Source organism: Glossina fuscipes, unplaced genomic scaffold (assembly GCF_014805625.2).
Source record: "Glossina fuscipes isolate IAEA_lab_2018 unplaced genomic scaffold, Yale_Gfus_2 42, whole genome shotgun sequence".
NCBI lineage: Eukaryota > Metazoa > Arthropoda > Insecta > Diptera > Glossinidae > Glossina > Glossina fuscipes.
Window position 1 is genome coordinate 3,319,093 of NW_023998426.1, and position 25,276 is coordinate 3,344,368.

The 25,276-nt window shown below is 34.0% G+C and overlaps 1 protein-coding gene across 1 annotated transcript in view; it reads left to right on the top strand.

Moving 5' to 3' along the window:
* The first annotated feature begins 12,502 nt into the window (after positions 1-12,502).
* Positions 12,503-25,276, top strand: part of LOC119637032 (NACHT domain- and WD repeat-containing protein 1) — a 97,503-nt gene continuing 84,729 nt past the window's right edge. The window contains exon 1 of the mRNA XM_038032804.1: positions 12,503-12,534. The gene's annotated coding sequence lies outside the window, so the exon portion shown is untranslated. The remainder of the gene's footprint in view (positions 12,535-25,276) is intronic.

The following is a 25,276-nucleotide window of genomic DNA, read 5'->3' on the forward strand; positions in this document are numbered from 1 at the left end:
CCATACGCCATTCTGTTTGCGCTATTCAATGAAACAAGTTCATCTCCGATATTTTAATGGATAGCACTTGTAATATAAAGTGCTTACGGTCATGTTGAGATATATATAATTAAAAAATTTTTTTTTTTTTTTTTTTTTAAATGAAACAATGCAGAAAAACAAATATGACATAATAAAATACTTTGTAATAAATATTTTTTTTAAGTGCTTTCGCTTTAATAAACTTTAGAATATTACAGTTTGTAGCGAAAAAATATAATATTTTATGAAAAATAGTTACAAAGAAAAAAAAAAAAAAATTAATTTTTAAATAACTTCGCATATAATAAATAAAAGATTGTATATAGACTCGCGCAGCGTATATATGGATATCAATTATCTATAACAATGTAGCACACGTCAGTGCTTCAATTTTTATAACAACCATAACTGAGTGTATGCATAAAGATATCACGATATAAACACATTTGTATATGCTTTTATGATTAATATTTACGTAACATTGTCCTTCACTATAACGAAAATATCATAAAATTATTCTTTTATTATTATGCCGCACTGTAGGCCAAGGGTGTCTAACCTTACACAAGGTCCTTCCATCGTACATAAAAATGCACTCATTACAATTACACTACATATACCACATATACATATATACCTCATTATACTACCCATATACAATTACTTCTTTCGAAGCTATACTATAAAGATTGGCTTATTCTTCCTTTCGATTTCTCCTAGAGGGCACACACAATACTTCAATATCGACAGAAAATGACGCAAATTTCTCATCAATATCTTAATTTTCGTAGGTCGACGTCAATTAATGGTCACATCATAAAGGTCCGAAGCAGCCAACAATTCAAAGTCTTATCAAAGACTCACGACGGCTTATAATCTTATGCAATAGCTATACGTGAGACGAAGAAAGACAAAGAACAAACAGGGGACAGTTTTCCGTCCTTAACGGCTGACTGTTATGAGATCACTGTGTTATATGTTTTGAACCAAAAAGACAAAAGTCGAATACCAATGTGCGTGGGCTCTACAATAAATCGATGAAGTTGGTTGTTTTTACTCCATTTGAGAAAGTGAGTTATGTCTAGTTTGCGTTTACAGCCCACAAAATTGTGACATATATTTTTCACTTTTTAGCCCTCGGTAAATGTGGCCTCTCCTACAGCCCTTGTAGGTTAAAAGCTAAAAACAATGTTCAAGGCCACAATTTGCCGGTGACACGTCGTCGGCGGATATGCGAACTTACACTTGAATACTGATGTGCGTGGATGCCATATTGATTCAAGGAAGATGACAATTTTTGAACTCCCTTGACAAGGCGGCGTTAGCTATGCATACTTAATTCCTACAATCGACGATATCGGGGCATATATTGTAATCGTTTGTAATCGGCTTTAGCGCTGCCATAGTAAACTAGAAGCATTAAAAAAACCATTTCTCACATGTAGTTTAAGCCAAGGTTCTATTTATTAGGTGTTTGCAAAAATTTTTGCCAACGACTTCTATACGTAAAAATGACAAAAAAAGAAAAGAAAAGTGGAAATGCCAGTACACCCAACGTTTAAATTCGATGATTTTGACCTTTCTCCACCTAAAATAACGGTTTTCCATTCAATATTATTGAGTTATGCATCGTGTGCCCATGCTAATCATGAAGCGCTCAAAATTCTAATTACAAACCAAAGACCTCTCTCATCCTCATGTTCGATTAGTTGCCTAAGATTGGACATCCGTGGTATGTGCGAGATGTTCGTTTATAAACCCACAATGCACATATCATTGTGCATAGGTATGTCATATATGTCTATCATTGTACCTAGCATATGTATCGTACATCACTGCGTAAACGTAGACTAGTAAACACTCGCACAAACGAGTATTCGGAAAGGAAACATATGATTTTTTCTCTGCTGTTAGTGTGTTATAACCAAACATTCTCTCAGCTATATATAATAATTATATGTGTATATCTATATCGCAAACATATATACAAACGGAAATGTGTATAGAGATTTACTGGCGTAAAGCTCTGTCCGCAGGCTATATTTACTTGAATTTTTCAGTCTTTTCATTTTTCATTTGTTTATCTCGCTTTCGTTTTTTTTTTTTCTCTTTTTTTTTTTTAAATATATTTTCCCTTTGTCTAGCATTCAAGTTTCATGAAGGCGATTGCTAGTGGTATCGGCTTAAATGCTACCGCTACTGTGTTCCATATCATATTTTCATTAATTTTTTTTCTTTTTTTTGCATTTATATAAACATAAAAAATAGTTGGCAGCAAGAGAAGCAATTTATTTTAATAATATAGACATACGGGTATGTGGACACATTGATACGGTTATGGCTACGGCCTAAAGGTCATAGTTTATCAAGGTTAGTGGCGGAAAAAACTAAAAAAAAAAAAAAAAAGCAACAACAAAATTGACAAAAAATTGTTTGGAAATCAACAGAAGATATCCAATTATGATATATAATGAGATTATGTTTAGTGTCCGTTAGTTATTTGATTGATCAATTATGCAATGCAGCAGTTGATGGTCATGAAAGCATTTACTACGTTGTTATTATGCTTTAGTTAATAAATTCTTTTTATAGCAGGTTTTCGAATGACTTGTGAATGAGTTTTGTTATCCTGCAAGAGCATTCGTAAACTATCCACGAGAAGAATATCAAAGTGATAGATGTAAAATATTTTTAACAGATGGTACTTGCCGCAGAGTATCATTTATCACAACAATCTCAAGTGAGACATTAAACGGCCATCACAATGACGGCTACAGCTATAACTTCATAGCTCTAGTATTTAGCGTAAAAGATATAATAGTGTTAGTGCAAGATTTCCGTACAAGTAGCGAGGAGTCTTTACCCGAAAACTTATGTATGTAAATTGTTTTAAACAAAGCAAAACAAAGGAAAACACGATACAATATTATTAAAAAGAATATTGAAGAAAAAAATATTCAGATTCAAAAAGTGTTTTAGTTTTAGAATACAGGTCGCATTTATAAATGAAACACCATTTTACACTCAATGTATATAGGAACAGATCTATTAGGACTGTTTCATTCGATCTTCAAACAGCGAACTGACGTAAATTGCAACTACTTCAGATAGGACTTTCAATGCGATGAGCCTTACTGGAGTCAATTGAAAACTCTTTCAAGTTCTAAGATGTCGGCGGCCCTAACAGATTTCTATTACTCTGCATCTACTGGAGATAAAACGGTGTTGATATGAGGAAACATAAAGAGCTTCGAGAGAAGATCAAGTTGGACTGTAGCTGATTGCTATAGCTATGTGATTTCTGCAGCCGTTCTTCAAAATGGTAACAATGACTTTACAGTTCCACGGGTGTGGAAAAACGCCAGATGCTAACGGCAACTTGAATATATCTGTCAGAGATCGAGCAATGTTTGAGCAGGCAGACAGATATGCCATCTGGATCAGGAGAATAGAAATACTTTGGGGGAACTAAGCCGTATCGAATTTCTAATTCGAACAGAATTACATAAGAGAAAATGTTATACGTTCGAACAGGATAGTTGTCCCTAGACTGTGAGAAGATGTCTTTAGAATAAGTTTCCTATAACAATTTTGCAAACCTATTGGTTGCCCCTTATAGCGCCCATTGAATCGTCTCTGTTAAAATGCATATACAAAGTAGGCCAGTTAGGCTTTGTCTTAGCATCAACGAAGACATGAAAAGTTTTCGGATTCCTTCTGAGGTTCATACTCATCTGTTGTAAGTTGGGAGTATCCTCAACACTTTGCATGGTCAGCCGACTTTCGTTCTTGCGTTAGCTGACTTTTGTAAGGATGCAAATGTAAATCCAAACGAAAACTATGCCATAATGTGCGTTAATACAGTCACAAAGGTTGTGCGCGCCGTTTAATGGACGGATTTGGATTTTATTCGACATTTTCAGTAACAGTCGGTTTAGTGTGCGTTTTAATGATGTGTGGCTTTAATAAATCTGATGCAGATCCGGTTTGTTCACATTTCTTCACAGTTTCGCCTATAGTGCAGTCGAACGGGCAACTATGCCGAGCATAATCTGCTTGTCATACACGGAACGTACCTACTAAACGTTCAGCGTTTTCGTTGAGCGATCGGTATTGTAAAATGGGAAACATTACATTGAACATATGATGTCCTGGATGACGATCCCGTTTAACATGTGTTACTGCAGCAGGACTGCCAAGGCTGGATCACGAAATGGATTATCCTATAAATGCTTGATCAACACCAAAATCTGAATGGATGTAACAATGAAAGTTCTTGCCCGCCAGTTATGTATTGAAAGGGGACCAAGTCGGTCAAAGAATAACGCTGCTTATATATGTGGCGACGCACTCGGTTTTTGAGAAGAAAAAAAAATTGTTTTTTTGCTACGAAACTACAGCAGCTATGAGGATAAGAATTTCTATCTCTTGTCTAATTATTTGATTACTTTGTACCATACATTCTGACGATTTCTTCTTATCATCGCATTTCCATCTTTCTGAGAGCTTTTTTCATCAAACTTAAAGTATGAACCTCCCACCACTGTCATCCTACGATTTATTTATAAAAGTTACATTTCTCTTGAATAAATAACCATAAGTAGAAGAAAAATTATTTTAAAGAAACTCTTATAAGCGGTACAAGAGGAAATTGAAAAAATTTCCAATTCAGTTGTCTACGTTTACATACGAAAGGTACGAAAGGTAAGAAAATATATTGAAACTGAAATTTTGTGGTTTTAAGCGAATGCATTGCTATCGTTACTAATGTAGAGACAAACATACACACGTAGGTTAACGTTAAGATAACCTAACGTAGATAGAGACCCATATACAACCCTCACTTCGGCGCGTGCTGAGACGTCTTTGTGTATATCTGTATATGTTTTTAAGTAGGTTTTTAATGAATTTCGATTTTCATACTAAGTGGCACTTAAAACTTAAGAGGATATGACTTTTAAAACCATTCATCTTATTCGTTTTTTTTTTCACATCTTTACGTCTTTACCCATTCTCCTGCAAGCATCACAAAAATTTCTCCTTTTTATTGCTTCAATTATGTAATTTGATTATATTTGACCGCTATCAAGTACATTCATTAAACGAAGTCCTCGAATATTTGAATAATTTGACTAATTTGAATAATGTTCAGACAGGGTGCGCGTAGCACATTAGGATATTCATATACACGAGTGTAATTTCTGGTGAAATTTTTTTTTCTTTGAGAGCAATCAATACTGAAAGCTAAAGGAAAAGTGAGAAGACATCCTCGTACAAATCTCCATTGGGCCCCTTTTTCATACATAAAGTTTATCCTGAATTGGAAGCGTCAGTTGGCGCTGTTGTAAAGAATAAAAAATTATATCTAACATTGAGATGTTGCTAGGAATGAACAAATTGTCTAACAAGTGCAACAGAGCTCGTTGACGAAGCGTTTTTGAACCGCCTTAGGGTCATTTCGTAATTCCTTAATGTATCTAATTGTCCGATATCTCGACTTTTGCACGAAGGTCTTCGCTCTGAACCCTATGTTGAGCGCAAAGCTAATGTCGGTAGAAATACTGGATCCGCGGCTTATTCAAGAAATACGCCTCTTCAGCAAGCCCTGACATTTAAAATATGTTTTCTACCTTCTTTCTTTCTCTCCTTACTAGGTACCAACGACTTATGGTGCGCGACGGAAAACCCTTTGTGTGCATTTTGAGATAACAGCACATTATATCACTGGTCTTTTTTCAAATAAGAGACCATGCAGCCACCAGTTACAAACTGAATGCTGAAAGGTCGGCGACAATCTTAGCCGAGACGTTCGCAAATTCCCGGAATAGAGTTGGGTAAAAAAAATAAACTTTAACGCCTATAAAGCACACTACCTTTATGCGCCCTTTGCCGCGCAGGAGCCATGATAAGCACCTGCTTTCCCAAACTAGAATGTAGAAGAATCGGCAGCTCGTACCGAACATGTATTCAAGGTGTCGAAGAAAGCAATTGAAGGTCGGTTTAACATCGTCTACCCTCAGCCAATTTTAACAAATTAAATAATAACTTTAAGGTGAACATATCTTCCTGTACACAAAATGTATTAAGCACACGAGTCTCTTTAGACGTTCTTGACATTTATTTGAGATTGATTATTCAAGCAAGGCAAGCTTTTGCTAATAGGTTTAAACTTTTATCTCTTAGCTCTTAGATAATATTAGTTAAATATTACATATTGTATGTAGAAATTAGTTCTCTATGCTGAAATTAACCGAAACGCATTCATTTCTCTCGCCTTTTTCGGTGTATATACTGTTGACATTGATGTTTGTCTGATATAAATTTTGTTTGTTTACAAGCTGTCATAGATTATGTATTCAAGTTTGAAGGGATGGATGTCAACAAACAGCCTTGATGGCGCACCATGTTATTCAGTTTTAGAGTAGAAAAAAAAAAAAGCAACTAAAGCTACTACAAGAATTAGGTTAGCTTGGGATGATGTAATTTAACAAACAGTTAAAAAATTGTTTACGTGATTTCGCGCAAAACGCTACAGGCGATGAATGTTTTGGAATACCGCGAAAGGCGTTGAATGGAAAAATTCGAAGTTTACCAAACGAAAATCCGGCACAAACTCAAAAACTTGCCGTACAGTTAGGAAAACGTCAAAGAGCAAATCCAGTTCCATTTCATATGGAAGAAAAGATACAGGACGAAGGAAAATGGGTTTCTCATGAGCTGGTAGAAGAGAAAAAAAATCGTAGACGTGCTTAGGTTTGTTCGGCGACTGCAAAAGCGAGGATTTTCTCCATCAAATTATTACGAGCGATAAAAAATGCATCCTGCACAATAGCCATAAACGAGGATTACGAGCATTACTTGATCTGGAACAATCGTTTCAATCGAATATTCATGCCCAGAAAGTATCACGGTGGTGGGAAAGGAATCATCAACTACGAAGGTCCACAGCTTGGTGAAACTGTTATTACTCCCTCAACGATATCTAGTCCAATTAGGCAAATAAGCTGATGCGCTTGAGGAAAAAGGAACTTTTACAGCTAAAAGAAGTCGAACAGGGATTTTTCTTGGCGACAACATCCGCCCGTAAGGAAAGGCAGCCACCAAGGAAGTGATCTTCAACTTGAGCTGGTGTCTTCTCCCAAATGTCGTTCATTCTCTATTCTCTACTCTATGGTTCCTTCTGATTAACTCTTATCAAGGTCAATGTAGTCATATTTAGCAGATAAGCGGTTCATAAATGTTGAAGATGCGCAAAAATCAAGGCGTTCACAAGTACATTGGAATGTAAGATCTCGGTTGGTGAACTGACTTAGGACCTTTCACATAAGATCCACTTGGCAAAACGCCGATCGTCTTGTGTTGCAAAAATTTTCATTATCATAATTTTGCGTCGCGCTCTCTACTACTATTGCTTGCTGCAAAACTTCACTCCCAAAGATAGGCAAGACATTTTTGAATCCTTTCAATCCTTTTGTCCAATGAAGCGTGATTTACATTTTCTATTCGTAAATAATCTGCAAAATTCAAGAGTTCTCATCCTCCTATTTTAAGATTCTAAATATCCGATTCAATGTAGTTACCATTCTCAACTATTTGAAGGTGTTTGCTCAGCACACTCCATAAAATTGTCTTTTCAAGATAGGCAAACAATTTTTCTAGTCGCAAATTAAACGAAAAAATTTGCGTGCAGACGCCAAACTGCCTTTTTCAGCACACTTTTCCGTTACAATGGTGCAACATTGCATACACATTGGCACGATTTCACTTCACAGTGCATTTGTATTGTGATGGAAAAATAACATTGCAAGAGCAAAGAGTTGTCAATGTCAAAACAATGCAGCTGATTACGCGTACATTTGTTATTAACATTTGTGTAAAATACTTTTCAGATAATTAAGCAAAGTTCTTACATGTTCGCGACAATCATTTTGAATTTCTAATAAAAACTGTTTTTTCCGACTGTTTTGTTAATTCATTTCTCTCTTGTTTCCGGCACATAAAATTACGTTTCTTATCTTTCACATCGCAAGGAAATTAAAACTAAATTTTAGTTTCTCTTTCTCTACTTGTTTAAGAAATAAAGACGGCTTAATACCATACAATCCAACTAAGCACCTGTGTGCTAATGGCATCTAATATTAGTTAAATCATTGCTATAATGATAATGATAATGATAATAATGATGATGACATTCTGATGTTGCCGCTAAACAAAATCGTATACTAGAAAATGTTTTAAGCGCCATTGTCACATTTCTATTAAAAAATTTCCATTATTCTAAGATTTTAAGTCTTTCCTATTCCTAAGTGCTATGTGCGTTGATGTTGTTGTCATTAATGAATATTTATGAAAGATATTTTTTGTTTTTGTTTTATTTATTTTTATTTTTCCTTTTTTTAATATTTCTATCTCTTCCTTATGGGGAAATTTGTTTTAGTTAAGACCAGCGCAACAACAATGTAGTTGACGTTATAAGCATCAATGGTTGTGGTATCGTTACGTTGGCCATTAAAGAAACAAATGTTAGTAAATCTATTAAAGAGTATATCAAGTAAAAGTTAGAGATTGAAAGGGAAGAAAAATGTGCACCTTACGGTCTTATATATACTTGCATGTCTTACTTACATATACTTACAGTCTCTACGTCTATATGCTATTTACATAAATGTATGTATATTTGTGTTAAAATGTTTTTATAAATTAAATTTCAATCAACCAAGGAAAGTTTCTTCATAGTACGTAATGAATATGCGGGGTTTAAATGAACGTAAATTTTTGAAATTTGATTTATCGTTTCTTATATTGGATTTAGAAAAAACGTTAGCATAAAATTAGTTAACATCAATATCGTTTTTGTAAAGAAGGGCTTGGAGAAGCCAGAAGAAAAAATAACCCAACAAAATGCGCCATAAGAACTTCATTTCTGTAACACTGGCTCATATAGTTTCTAATGATCTCAACTTTTAATTTTAATCGAAAGGAAGCAAATTTTTTTTTGATCGAACCCTTCAGAGGATTAAAGAAAACAAAAGTTTTGAATTTTCGAATCCCTAGCATATGATATTGATAAGCTTTGCGTCATCTAAGCTAGGACTGTCTTCTATTCCGGCATATAAAAAGCAGACTCGGTCATCAATAGACATTTAATGCTTGTAAAACGTAGGTTTGGAAAAAGTGCTACTTAAGTACATTTTTAAAGGGGGAATGGGAGGAGTTTAAAAAGACGATGAAAATTTTCTATTATATATTTCAACTTTTGACCTCTGGTATTAAGAATGTAAACATGAAGCAGGAATTTGTTTGTAGATGGACTTAATATCACATATGGAGTACAAACAAGTGTGATGTTGTGCGTATGCTTTTTGCAGTTTGAACATCTGGCAATAATAAACAATCGTAATACCAATGCAAAAACACTTTTGTCGCAACGAAAATGCCGCTTGTTGGGGAAAATCTAAAGCATTCGCCGACAGCATTTTTCCTTTGCCCAAACTATAACAATTGGAAATGAAAAACGGATCTATATTAGGAATTCTAGATGTAAAAATGAATGGGTAGATTCAGTCGTACCATCCCCATGACCTGCGAGGCTGAATCGTTCCGAAATTTTGGTAAAACAGTTAATAGCACGCACCTAGCAGACGACATTATTCGATTTGATATTAAAACAAGCAACAGATGAAGTCGCTGAGCAGACGAGCACACAAGAGTCGTGACTATCAAGTCAATGTTCACGGATTCAAATATCTATGCGGTAGAGCATACTTCCTCATAAGTATAGTGAGTGGTGATTTGGTAAAGGCATAACAGTCACTGGTTGGGTGCCATCGCCGCCATGTTAAACTTAGAGGAGACATCCTCTGATTACTCGGTTATGCAAAAAAAAACGGTTTCGTTTGTTGGCATAACATGCATCTATCCATCAGCAAGGTTAATGCGCGAGAGCGATCAACAGGAAAGTGCGCTGTTATTTTCTCACGAAAATGTCCGAAGGGGACTCGATGAGGATTTCGCCTCAAAAGAGTAATATGTATAGTCAGCGATGAACAATACTACACATCAAATATTTTTTACGCTTTTCGTAAAATAAGCGTACATTTTATTTTATAATAATTCCGGTTCTATACATATATCCGGTACCTTGTACACAAACGTAGTGCGGATCTTTAATATACTAACGAAATGCGAAGAACGCAACTTTTAGGTCAAAATTTTCCATGCAAACAAAGCCTAAATGCGAAAGGCTTTCCTTTTTGTCTTTTATTCGAAAGTTAATAATACTCAGTTGTGAGTTATGAGGAATAATGGCAGCCTTACGACCCCAATTATGTAGGTCAAGCCAACTATTAACAACGACAGCAAAGTTAAATATTGATAGTATCATCGTTTGGGTGGATTGGCAATGTGTAACATATGTTATGAGTTATTTCAATCAAACGAAGCTATCACTAAGAAACGCTTCGCACTCGGCTATGAGATATTGCTCCTAGTGGTTAACACTACTTTTATACGATGGCCTATTATTCCTTTGAATATCGCTTATATTCTTATGATGGTAGGAGGGTACAATGGTGAGCGTAGAAGTATTTAGCGTAAGCTTGCATGGAGTCGCCATTAGTACAGATCTTGGTGATAGTAGCAAATAATCGAATGAGACTTTGGAGGACTGCAGTGGAGAAGGGTTTCGTGTGAACAATGGTTGATCACGAGTTATTCGGTCCTAAGTTTAAGTCGAAAGCTGAAAATGTTCAAGTCATGCATTAAAAATGTATATTTATATACATATATAAAATGATGTATAAAACACTCGAACATAATTGAACGAAAGGGATTACGTAGATAAGCGAAGAAAGAACAGTTATACTCACCGCACTGAGTTCATTTTCTAAAGAAAAAAGATTGTAGCTAGTGGCAGAGAGAATTTAAAAAAAAAATAACTCATGCGATTTTTTTGTAATGATAATGCAATGCGATGCGATTTTAATTTCACTTCAAAATCAGTGCAAAGTTACCTAAGCTCTTAACATTTTATACGAAAGCAAAGATCGTTTGGAAGTACGGCAGCTGACGCATAATTCATATTATTGGCGGTAAAAGCATGTAATTTGTAAAACGGAGCATTTTGTTAAGAAGAGCATTGCATTTCAAATTTGTGAAGCAATCCACTTAAAGGATGTATAGTCAAATTTACAAAATGATTGAAATGAAGAAGCATTTACTTTCAACTTGTCGCGTTAGAAAACTACTGTTCTGTCCTATCCTTCTTTATATGTGATTTTTTTTTTATTTTTTGCTAAACTTTCTTTAGTCAAAGTGATTTTTTTTTTGTTACGTTTGTAGTTTAGATAAGAGAAAGTTATTAAGTTAGATGAAGAATGAATGAATTTATATTAAAAATTTGTTTGTTTTTTAATTAATCCGGGATTTTTTTTTTTTTTTTTTACTTGTAAAGTTCTGGCTTTAGCTTGTCATAAAGAGAAATTGAATAAAGAGAAATTTTATAAGAGACAAAAAAGGTAAGTGAAACAAAAGTTTCCTTACGCGCCTGTCTGCAACGTTATCAAATGTTTATAAACATTTGATTCGGGCGCGTTGTTCATCGAGAAAGAGAAATAATTTCAGTTTGAATTTTCTAAACGAAACAATCAGATGTAAATCTGATAATGAAGCGGTCAACCTAATGAAACGAAATATTAAAGTGTTTAATATTTATCAAACGAATAATATTAAATTAAATAAATATTAATATTAGGTAAACTGAAAACAAGAAGAAAGCGCTCTCACCTCCCAAATAAACAAAGGCGTTTATATGTGAGCACTAAAAGTTTGTATACGAAGGAACAAGTTTTAATTGTAATTCTGTGGGCAGTTCGTACCGTGACCTAAAAGATCTTATTGTACTCAAATATTTTTTATTAATACATGCATTAAAGTTACGAAAGTGATAACTCGTGTTTTTTTAAGCTCCACGCGTGTTTTCATTGCAACTGCCGACGATTTGTACTTAAAACAATTGGCGTCAATTGCTTTCTAAGACAGCTCGCGAGCACTGAAAAGATATTCTCAGAGTAATTCGAAATTCTGAGATTGATCAATATTTACTTAATTCTCAGGGCATAGGCCTCGTAGACTTTATTATATGAGCAAGCTGATTGATTGACAAGTCCTGCAATAAATGTTTGTGGAAAAAAAAGTTTAATATAAATAAATAAATAAACCAGTTTTAAATAATCTTTCGATACATTCGCAAAATTGTAATAAATAAACTAGAAAGAATTTTAAATTATTTAAAAAAGAAAAAAAAAAAAAAAAAAACAATTTGTTTACATTAATGAATATTAATTTATTATAACGCTGAAGCTATTAATTTGTAAAGAAGAAAAAATTTCCTTTGCTTGTGTTTATTAAATGCCGTGCAGTCGTAAATATTTAAATATTCTGATCTGATACTATTTGCAATAATTATTGTTATATACATTTTCGGCAAATAGATATAAGCAAATACCTGTCTTCGTGTGTTGATGCCAAAAAAGTATCAGGAATAATTTATTAAAAATTGAATCATGAAATCATGAAGAAATTTAATAAAATATTTTTTAATTTTCGAGAACAACAAAACTCTAATCTAATGTCCATTTCCTGGTCCGTTTTGTGATTAATTTGCTTATGACAAGTTATGACTTTCTATATAAACTGTATATACTATCTATACTAAGTTATACTAAGCATAATAAGTAAAAACTCTATAATGGATTAGGACCCACTATTTATTTCCGTACACAATCCTATATTTATTTATATAATGACATATCAACAGAAGACAATGCAAGACATGACAAGTGGTCGAAAAAGTGCTTCGTTCTGAGCCATTTTCAATAGCGTTCGCACTTGAAGCGACGCATGTCGGTTTATCAAATTTCGTCAAAATTTCTTAGCAATTACGGCCTGTAGGTTGAGCACAAAAAGACGACCAGAGAGATAAACGAACAGGAAGTGATTCTGAATCGATTAGAAAATGATTAGAAAGTGCTTCTGAATCGACCGTTATAGTAAAAGGTCGTTCTATGTCAAGTCCTCCTGGATATGGCAGAAATTTAATATGCCCGCGCACTGCTAGTGCTGTAATGTATAAAAATACCAAATAAATTGTTGTACTTACATATGCTATCAACCGATTCTCATCTTCGCAAAAGATCTTGAGCTGCTTAAAAGAAATAGCTAAAGATATTAATATATTTCATGGACGTTTTCGCAAGATTTTCATTACTATTCGCTTCATGGATGAAGGCACACCGTCTTCTTTCGAATGGTCGCAATTTTCTTTATATGTTGCCGGTTGAGTTGATTGGTGTCGTAGAAAAAAAAGGCCTAAAGAAAAAAGGGATCTTAATTGCTTTATAATCGATTACTTAGCCCCTCGCCCGTCGGCGATAGTGATGGAAGGCTTAGATGTAAGAAGGAAGACGGAAAAAGAAATGCTTTTGCACACCCGACCTAAGAGTGAGAGTTATTCCAAAGACGCGCTGCAAGCAGATATTTCAAAGAACGAGCGATCGTAGAAGTGTGTTGAACCGTAAAGGTTTTTGATAACTACTTTAGTCACCACAGTTGGGCTGATCTAACTACGGGCAATGGTTAAATGTTCCGACAAGTAAATGCGGAAATGTGTAGACCGGTACGCTAGTGAGAAAGTCTTTAATAGTTCCCGTTGTCATTGGCATAAGAGTACTTTTTCAAATGGAATCTATAAAAAGTGTTTCGATTCAGCCGTTCCCGTTGGAACTTTTTGAACACGTTATGTGCATGTGTGCTAGGTTTTGGAAAGCAGGAAAGCATTAGAATATTAAAAAGATCTTGAATTTTAAATACCTGAAGAAATCAATACTTTTTAGAGATCATAATATATATATATATATATGTATTTAAATCATTTTAAATATGTATCCCTCGCAGAGTGTATTGTTTATTTAACGTCTCATAAATTTCTTCTTTTGAAAATTTCAAACAGTACACGCAGTCTACAATACAATATTCCAGTTCTTTAAGTTTATTTATTACATTTTTTTGAAATGTTTTTGTAAATCATTTTTTTTTTTTTTGCGTACTTTCGCTTGGCTTCGTTAATGGATTGTCAGCGTTAAGTACTAAAGTATTGCATATATAAATACCCAGATGTACGTGCGTGTGTACGTGTGTGTGTGTGTGTGTGCGCGTAAATGTTTATGTTTTTGTTTCAAGTGTGAAATAATGACGTGCGTTTATGGGACTTTATATCCATGTGTGTGGACAATCATTATTTTTATCACCGTGTGCGTTTCGTCCATGAGTTAGTTGCTTTCGTGTTAAATAACAAAATTGAAATTACGGATAAAATATAGAAAATGTAGGAAAATAGCTTTCTTCCGCTTATTTCAACGTTTCATATCAAATGTATGTTAACCACTAATTACGTCGCCTGGAAAAGCTTTTGTTGCAATTTGGTTGTAATACTTTAGTTAAAAAGAAAGAAAAGAAAAACGCAATAAAATTCATGGATATAAAATACGAAATGATACCTTGTAATATGTGAAGTTGTAAAATGCATTTATGTTCCAAATAACAATACTCGAAGAGATAATAACAACAGCCAGAGACACATAAATAATACCATAAACTTCACCTTGAGAATTATGCGATAGTTTACATTTTATTTATTTATATTTTTAATCATTTCTTTGGTTCCTGAGTAGCAGCAACTTTCCTCTTGGCCAAGAATGCCAAGAATGCGAACTCTTCTACACATTACAACTTTTAGCAAAATTAATAATTAAATCGACACAGATTTATTTTACTCGCCGATGCGTTCAGCCCTTTTGGAATCTCACGAAGCGCGCCATTTTCTTTCGGTCAGAACGCCATACAGCATCAGATTTCAGAAAGTCTTCGCCAAACAACTTGTGTCTTATTCTGCAGATGGCCTTGTATTCGCAGAGAATATGGTGGGACGTTACAATCTTTCCTGGGCAGGATTTTCTTTGTGGAGATCAAATGTAAGCGGTCAACGCGATGTTAACATGGCTTCGTGGTACCTCACAGAAAAGCCCTGGAGCTTATTGTCCCCCAGGCTCCCCCGTTAGCTAAAGAGATAGCGCTTCCGCTGTCTTCAATATGCAGATGGCCATATTAGGTATATGTTATGACGCTTGCCCAGCTCTTTCAAGGTTTGGAGACTCTTCAGCATGAGCCTAAATGTTATTAGAAGTCCTGAAGCGCCGTTAAAGCAACCTGGCTGTCACAATGAGCGGTAGATTAGCTCTTTTTTGCTTTGCCTTCTTAGGCATTCAGAGGCATATACGGAGTTTATTTTTAACTGCAATTATGTTCAAACAATGTTCATAATAGTATATCTTGGAATTTTTACATCCACCATCGAAAGATGGGGAACACATTTACATTGTTAAAGCGCTCGCAGCACTCAAAGACAAAGCATATATACAAAGCACATACATTCTTCATCACAATTGAATTCCGAATCGATTTCTCTGCCTATGGAATGTTTCTGGTAAACGTTGTCACGGTCGCAAAAACCCAGTTTCAATTTGTCAGACTCATAGGAAACACTTGTAGGCAGGTTTGTATTGAAAATGAGTCAAATCGGTTGAGGGAAGCGCCGATAGTGCAATGTACACGGGAAGCAATCTTCGAATTCAAAGCCAAATAATTGAGTTTCGTTGCTATTACTCTACAAACTAACGCAGCTCAAAAGCCCCACCAAACTTTCTTTGTATATTCTATGGGCGATCTTAGAGAACTTGTGCCATGTCCATTCAAGTTTTTAGACTATCGATATTTCACTTTTCCTAGAGTCTCAATTTTTTTTTTTTTTTTTTTTTTTCTTTTTAAGGTAAAGCGTAGTGGGCATAGAAGATTCCTTTACAGCCGAACTTTATTTTCTGTTTTGAATTTAATTTTCCTGCTTGTTTCTATTATATGCTTTCTTTTTACACTTTCATAACACTTTTAAATTTTATAGTTTAAGCTCATGCCTCCAAGAGAAGATAATACTTGTTACAGGTTTTAATTTGTTTCTCAACTTTTTCCATAATTACTACAACGGTCATTAAACAGCAACGGAAAAAAGCTTCCCTTCATATATCCCTTCATACATGTGAAGGGATGCGAAAAAAATTATGGGAAAATTATCATCTGGTTACTGTTTCAATTAAATCCTTAAGATATGTTACCATATACAATACAAATTACAGTAACATATATGTAAGATGGGGCTTACATGAATTATCAAAATTATTTCAATTTTCATAGTGTTCCTTATAAGTAAAATTTCTGTTTACATTTATTAAATGATTCATTCATGCTCTCTTAATCCTTCTTCTTTAATTTTTTTCTCTCTTTTGCTTTCATTATCGCTTTTATTTCTAATAAGCAGTAAAAATACAAAAATCAGCAAATAGCTTTAGGAGATGCTTTTAAAGAATCCACAAGTGTCATCCGAGCAACATTTGAAAAATATGTGATAGCATTTTACATTTCGCTCTATACATTCGAGCGAAGAATCTAACGTACTCAACAGCGATATGGAATTGAAAAGGAACTACATCTTGTGGTGTCCTAAATGTAAATTAAAAACGAAATACCTGTAACTAGATATTTTGATTTTTACATATACATATTAAACTTAGGTAAACTCAAATGGGGCCAATAGATGCACAAAATATGTTTGCCTTATTTGTATTTGCTTTAATCCAGAATAGTTAATTAAATTATTTTCTTATTTATTTTTATACCCTATACCACCTGTGATAGGAGGACGTATTAAGTGAGGACTTGACATAGATCCATGTTTTATTGTAACAAAATATACAAATGATGATTCCGAATCAAGCTTGTCTAAGCTTGTCTACCTTTCTGTCCGTCCGTCTGTCTTGTTTTCTTTTCGTCCACTTGTGGCGCAACTTTTGAAATATTTTGATGAAACTTAGCACACTGATGTGCTTTGACCTAAGGACGAACGCTATTCAAAATGATTCGAATTGGACCATTTTTTCAACCACTTCCCATATAGCACCGTAGGGTAGTGTAAGGTATTCAATGGTCGGCCGTGCCATATTATAGTGTTTTCACTTGTTAATTTTTAAAGTGAATATATTTTCAAGAGTTGAAGTTTTTTTCAAAGCATATTTCCTAGTCTTCCGCCATAACTTGCGTATGATTTAATGCAGCCACTCTTCGAATAGTTTGCGAAATCAAAATTTTCATTCTTGTAAAATCTATAAAAATTATATTTATATAAATATCCCGCCAAAAGTCGATATCGCTCTTACAGAAAGTACAGCTGCCTAATATCACATCTTATAGTCAAGGATTTTTCGTTTGCATTGATTTAGTATTCAGTTGATAATAGAAAACATTTGATTATTAGATGTTGTAGCTTATAGTTCTAATCTCTCTAAACAAAAGTATGGATTAGCTATCAAGATTGAGGAAGATCCCCGAAAATTGTGGTTGAACCGTCTTTGCTTCTCTTGTCAATTAGCTTCTAAGTCGATTTTTGCGGGTTCAAATTCCATTACGGATTGACTGACCGCACTTGGTCGTAGCCATAATTCATGCTCTGTCGATAAGGGCATAACCACCCACGCTAAGCTACGACCACTCGCTGTTGGTTTTGCCATTTCTCTCGGATCAATCATCATGTTACAAGCACAGGGGAAAATTCCTTGTGTGATTGGTCAAAGAGAAAAAAGTGGCACCTCACAGCGATGTGTGGTTGATACAAAAATGATTATGTAGGTAGCTATCGGCGAGGGACACTATCGTGTTCCATTAGCTGTTTTATTAAGATGAGAAAGCACGAGAAGTTTGCAAACGTTTTCGATCATAAATGATTTAAAGACCTTATGATGAGCACTTTTTCCTTCTCTGCCTTGTTCACACTTGTTTTTCTGCGAGAATTGTCTGACCAGTAGCAAACACAGCCAAGCGGTTTTCTGATCAAATTGTTGCAATGCCGGTTGAGTAGGACTATATTTAGTTGTTATTAGTTCGTAGTCAGCTATATTCCATAAAACATTTATCGAACTAAAATCATTGCTTTCTCACAGCACTCAATGACGAAATGAAAATGAAGTTGACAACGAAAAACATGTTTTTTTTTTTTAATAAAACTATTGAGGTTCTAATCAAAATATCATAGCCAAGGATAAGCGATAAATCCTTTACGTTCAGTATAGATCCTAAGCAATAACTAACTCTTTAAAAATCTCTTTCTCTGTGTGCCATTTCATTCGGTTCATTCTCTGTTTTTGTTTTTGTTTTTTTTTTTTTTTATATACATGTATCTGGGAGAATATATGAAAGCTTTTTCTCATATCTCGATTTCCTGTGTGTTAGTGGGAGAAAGTTTCAGGCAAAATGAAAATGTATTCACCCGGAACGACATAGATTTTCCCAGACAACTGTTAATTGTAACCAACAGTTTTACGTAAAAATTTTGCATACAGTTTTACGGTTATGGTCAAAGCGTTTACAACAATTGGTCGGTGAAACGAAAGTACGAAAAGTTTTTTTTTTTTTTTATAAAATATATATTCATACATATATTATATATATATATATAAATGCGGTTGTGTATGTTTGTGCGAGTGAATTGAATTGAATTGAAATTCATTTCAAAGGTTTTCGTGTAAAGTTGTAAAAAACAAGAGAAAAGAAAAAAACGCGCTCACATGAATTAAAAGCACAGGAAAGGAAAACAATATATAAATATATGTAAATATATATATATGTGAGTAAAAAAGTTATAAAGGATTTGAATAAAGGCTTCATTTTTATTAAAGACTTGTGTGCTTTTGTGGCTTTCTCCATCATTTTTACTAAAATAACTTTTGTTAGCTTTGCCTTGGTGTTCTTGTGAATGTTTATTAAATTTGTGCCTAAAAACCTATTTAAACTTTCTAAACTTTTGCGCGCTTGACTTACTTTCTTTTCAACATTTTATATGTAATTAAATTCTGGTTTCTTCTTTAAATCCCCTTTGATGACAATAATAATAATAATAACAACAATAAACACATTTTTCTTCCATTAGTACCGTTAGAGCTTGAAAAGTTTATACCATATTTTCTTTCTTGCTATTTATTTATTATCATATTATTGCTGCTGCTGTTACATTTTGATTAAAGTTTATAATCGGATCTAATGGAAAAATTGAAAGCATATTTCTTGTTGTATTGTTAGGTAAAATAAATAAGTGCGTTTCACAATGCGAGCATAAAATGTATGTACGTGCGTAAGTAACCATTAAAAGTAACCTAACTAAGAAAGATCTACAAACTTTTCAAAAAGAAAAAGAAGCAAAACAACAACAATAACAATAAAATCTAAATCAACAATACGAAGAAAATGTGACCTGCTGCTCTTAAGGAAAAGTGTAGGTTTGAACTAACCAACTAAGTAAAAGTAAAACGAATCCTGGACACCCTTGTCGTCCTCGATACACAAGATATATGTACGTAGGAATTTAGTTCTTTTAACAAGAATGACTTGAGGCAATTTGGAAGCTTTGGCCTAGAGGAAAATTATTACCTTATTAAAAATAGGTATAAAGTGCCGGGAAAAGCATTTGAAACTTTTTTTGATAGAGTATTGGACTTGGAATTCCATCACCAACAGAACTGCTGTCGTTATCAAGCTAGGTCATGTCATACATTCATTGAATTTCGAGAAAAATTCATAATTTTATCGAGGACTGCTGCTTGCTCGATATCAACCCAAGACTAAAAATTATAGTCGAGCCATTTCGATAGCGACAACCGTTAACTGGTTGAGAGCGTTTTTCGTGGAAAGGTTTTGCAATCCAAGGGCGTGGTTTTTAATCGATTGAATCTAGTAGAACATTCTCGAACTTAAGCTTAAACTCAAACACATTTTTGCATTTATAAGCTCATTTCAAATGATCGAAACGGTGTGAAAATTGTTGCGCGCCCGTTTTTCTGTAAGGGAATAAACACAAAAAAAAAAAAAAGTCAAGAGAAAAAAGTAATAATTTTATTGCAGACACAAGTGGTACTTTATTTACCAAGTCTGAAAATGAATTTAAGTGCTTTTGTGACTTCACGTACTAGCAGGAAGTAATCGATTCCAACTTAGTTTCTTTATTAGAATTTGGTTTTATTTATTTATTTATTTATTTACGTATTTAGAATGAGTAAACTAAGCATCTTTGTTGCTAAAAACTATACTTTATAAAGATATTTAAAAACGTTGCAGTCGATCAAGGTCGACTTGGCGATTCCCTACATAGCTTTACCTAGAATAGTTCTTTATTTATTTTTGTGATTAAATTTGAAAAACTAGAATTTATTTCTATGTGAAAGCATGAGAGCCTCGTTTCGATCGGCTCCCGGAAATTATTTTTGTGTAAAGTCGTTACTGTAGACTACGCTTCATCATAAAATTATACCCAATTAAAAGTTGAACTCCTTATATGATGTGATGTAGGTGATGTAAAGCATAAAAAATAGATCTATGTGATCAAAATTTGCCACAATTGAGTTTTATATAAAATTACCCATCTCATGGATCGAATGACATCAAGGACTATGATATAAAAAATTTGATGTTTTTCCCCTTCCAAAAGTGAAGCTTTCGTAGAAACGTTTAAAATTCTGTATTACAACTACAAAGCGGTTTCAAAGGTTCAATTTTTTTCCATATAATGTCTTTTTCAAAATAAAGCTTTTTATGGGGAATGGGCCCCCATTCATTTTCAATACGGTACGCACTTGAAAAAAAGGACGTTAAGTCTTAGGTCCTTCTAGGCATTACATGCATTCGCATGACCTTAATTTAAAGCATGACCTTCTTTAATTCATTGTGAATCACTATCGTGTCTATAGTGAGCTTAGTCGGTCACTGTTGGGGCATATATCTCCGAAGCTAGAGTCACTTCTTATCTCTTTCTCATTCTTTGCTTTTTTGAAGTGACTGAGTGAAAGAAAACCAAATAAGACCCCAACAGTTGTAGCGTAATTCATAGATGTGTTTGTGCATGGATTCGGAATAAATCTGTGGATTTTGGTGAGCTTAAGCAAGGCATCCAAAGTTTTTTTATAATTTCTTTTGAATGGAAACAAAATGTAAATTCCTGGAGGTGATTAAGAAAAGCAAATTTTTGAAATAATAAAACAAAGCAAGACCAAAGTCATCCTAGCCAACGGTCTCTATTATAAGTGGCTGTGCGGCATGCAGCTGGTGCAAAATTGAATTTAAGAAAAAAGAAAAAAAGACAAACCACTTAACCTACATACCCCTTTAGCTAGTGAGACGAGCGGAAGGATTCTATAAATATTGATTTTTTTAATTACTGACGCGTGTTTGATTTTTTCAATTTTTGTCCAAAAAAAAAAAGAAAAGCAATCACTTATAAACTATGAAATAATGTTAAAATTAACTTATGCAAAACTTACAGCTCTACTGCATTTCACTAGGAATGCTGCTAATAGATGTAATAAAAAATTCGAATGAAAGAAATAAAAGTTATGTTGCGTGTGTTGTGTTTTCGCCATTGATGTCTTTTCCTATTCAAACATTCTTCCTCATATTCTGTCTTCGGAGTTTTTACGCGAAAGCGTGACTTGTTTAATGCAAGACTGGGGAAGATGGCAAAAAATCTACAATTTTATATTCGAGTTCATAACTAGCATCGCAAGCTATTCATTTCTTGGCCATGCCCTGACCCATTTCGAGCCGCTCTTAATCTCATTCGGAATCACTTTCTGAATCGCTTAAGCTTATCGATTACATGATATGAGATATTAGCGCAAGAGAAAGTGATTCAGAATCGATTTAAGGTTGTCTGTCCGTCCATCCACTAGTAAATGTAGCCTTGTATTTAAAGCAGAATTTTCGATATTTTGATGAAATTTGATACACTAACTGTGCATTCAATTCTCTACCTGGCATATCATATATAAAGATATCTGGAAATTATTAAGCGAAAGTCTGAGAAATTTTACTAATTTGCATTTTGCACAAAATGTTAAGACATTTTGTCATTTAGCTGTCTCTGGTCTGAATCTATTCGATACGTATTTAAATATTCACGTTTATAACTAACATGAAGTAGACAACATTAAGTAAATGCGAAGGCTGCAATGATCAACAATTTCCAGCTAAAATTTTATGAATACCTTTTAAATCGATCTTCTCAGTGATGCTGCATTAATGCACCTTTCTTCGAAAATGTTTTGAAAAATGAACATAAACGCATTTTGCAAACTTCTGCTTGAATAGTAAACAAGTTAGGAATCAACAGATAAGAGGCATTAGTCTCCGCTTTACTTGGTTGAAAGCTTGAAATTTCGAGGAAAAATTGTTGTTCATGCAATGAATTTTTTTTTCTTTTGAATATTCTCGAAAGCTGAAAGCATCTATCAAGCTAACAAAAAAAAAAAAAAAATTTTTGATTTTTCCTGAATATAATGCTAAACCCATTTAGCTATCAATTAATTATTGATTTGCTTGCAAGGAAAAAATTATGCATTCAAAGGCTACGTAGCCTTTCAGTAATATATACTCTGTATTATGTAACTGTAAATGTAATTTCGTAAAAATATTCTTCTTCTTTAGAAATTTGTTGAATATTTTAGCGGCTCGACATGCTAGGAACAACGTTTTGCTTAAAATGTTAAGCTGGGCTGTCTATTCTAGCCTGATATCGCTATAACTTATTATGTTAAGCCAAAGTGTCTGCAGTTGAATAAGTTTTGCATTTCTTTTTACTTTCGCATCTAATAGCATCGCATTAGCCACAATATGCTGATAGGATTATTTCACGTTGCTTTTCAAATTGAAAATTCAATGGTTTTCTTTTCCTATACAGGTGGAGCGTGAAAGCTCTTAAAGTCAAATGCCTGCAACGTATTTTGGATATAATCCGTTTTTTGTTTTTTTTTTTTACTAATCGTGCAATTTTTCACGTGGCGAAAAGATAATATAAGTAAAAAAAAATTGAATTTTATTTTAAGATTAAAAACTTGAGCAACCTCATAAACGCACACATTAACAGAAACGCTTCAAGTTCCCTGCAAATCGAAAACATGTAGGAAAATATTTTATTCGAAGCCCCCAGATCAGTGTTATTTATCGCCAATCGGTTATACTGCTGTTATGCTAATAATTTATTTGTAATAAAGACAAACCTCACCTGATGCACCTCACCTTTGATTAGAGTTGGAGGGAACATTTACAACAAATGCCTTAACGCCGACACCGCATCCTTAATGCGATTTCATAGAAGACATGACGAGCCCGATACGAATTCAAAAACGATATGAGGAGTGTTCTAATTTTTTATCTCGAATCAACCTACCCTTATATATATATATGATCACGATCTGCTTTGAAAAACGGAGTTGATTTACCTACATATATACAGCTTTATAGTGCTTTATATTATATACGTAAATCGGGTTAACCGCCATTCTCTTTAAATCTGGTCTAATCGATCTCGGAAGTAAGAATTTGAAAACTAAATAGCAATCTAACAACACTGGATGATTACTAATCTTCATTGCATATGATTACCTCTGACGCGATTATTTTTATGCGAAAGATAAAGTGTGTTCCTTGAGGTCTCCATTCAGCGAGGCTTTTGATTAGTAAATCAACTTTAAGGCGGTAAAAAGTTGTTTTTGGTAAAATATTTCTACTTTAGTTTCAAAGCGATCTCACCGATAGTAAAGAGAAATTGGAAAGGGGCAGGAAGTGCTTAAAGTCTGCCTTTGAAATTTCCAAAGTCTTCCATTGATCTGTTTGGTTATAAAATTCTCGAACATTTCAATAGCATTCTTTGCACAGCAGATGACCTGCATTCTCAAATCAATCAAGCAAATCAGGTTTAACGAGCGTCGAGTTCAGGCAGCACCCCACAGTTAATTATTCATATGCTTTTTTTTTTAAGTTTTTGTCTTTGAAACTCTTTAGCTAATTCGTTTAGGGTGATATTAAGGTCAACTGTAAGGGCGTACGCTTTTAATCAAAATGATTGGATTTTTTGCTAGCTATAAGTAGGCTACGTACCTAATTCTGAACTGAACAGAACGGTGGAAAAAGAAAAATTCGTCTCTTTACAGCAAAGTTCCGAGGCTGTTGTAATTACGCGACCATAGCTACTTAGTGTTGCTAACGTTTCTTGAATGAGTGCTGCCATGTATAGACGAACGGAAAAATTTGTTTCCTTAAATGAAGGACTAAATAGCATCGTCGGGTCACATCCAGCTAGTCCATCGATGTATTATGAATATTCGGGTTATTCGTCGATGATGATAGTTCGGTTGCCATGTATTATGTTTTGCGCTTCGATCAATGCACCATTCCGCGATACTTTATACACAACTTTAGCTATTTGAATATAAATAAAAAAAAATATTTTTGCATTTTGTTGAGGTAACAATTATAGTGCTAAGTAAAACTGAACTATAGAGCGTAGACTAAAAGTTGCCAAAACACTGTTTAGCATATTGCAGTACTGCTCACGGAATCTCTTGAAAATGCTTTACAATTATTTTGTACAGTTTATGCTTACTGTAGCGGACAGGAAAATCATAACGTCGTAGTAAACGCCAAATAAAATTCCTATACAGGAACGCAGCAAATAATACATTTTTTCAAGTAGCAAAGGTATATCATCTGATAGACAATGATAGTTGACATTTTAATTGGAATTTTTTGTGTTGAACATAAATCGTTAACAAACGCAATCGTTTATAAACGCAATTTGTCACCTTCTCCTTCTTTGGAAATAACATTCAAATAGAAAAGGCAACGTCGTGAGGATACGACAGTGATTTAATAATTCTGTCGTGTGTGTCGGGGTTTCTCTTTTCTTTTGAAATGGCGCGACAGCGTTTTTTTTTTCTTTTCATGGTGAGTGGCTATAATAGTTAGCCAGTAGCTAACGACCAACTAACAAATTTCTCATCTCATCCAGGTTTCTTTTTGAAAGACTTTTTTAATAATTCATTTGAGTACACTATTCCACGCTTCAAAAGAAACAAAGAGTCACAACAGAAACCGAATTCAAAACTAATTTCCTAACTAAATACTTTTCTGCCACGAAATATGACCTGATAAAGTATAATAATTTAAAAAGGTCAGCTAGTACACGCTATACTATTTTGCAAAAGCCTCGATCCAATCCACTTTGTGTATAGCTCGCCATGAAACCAAACCTCAAACTTCATCAAAATATCTG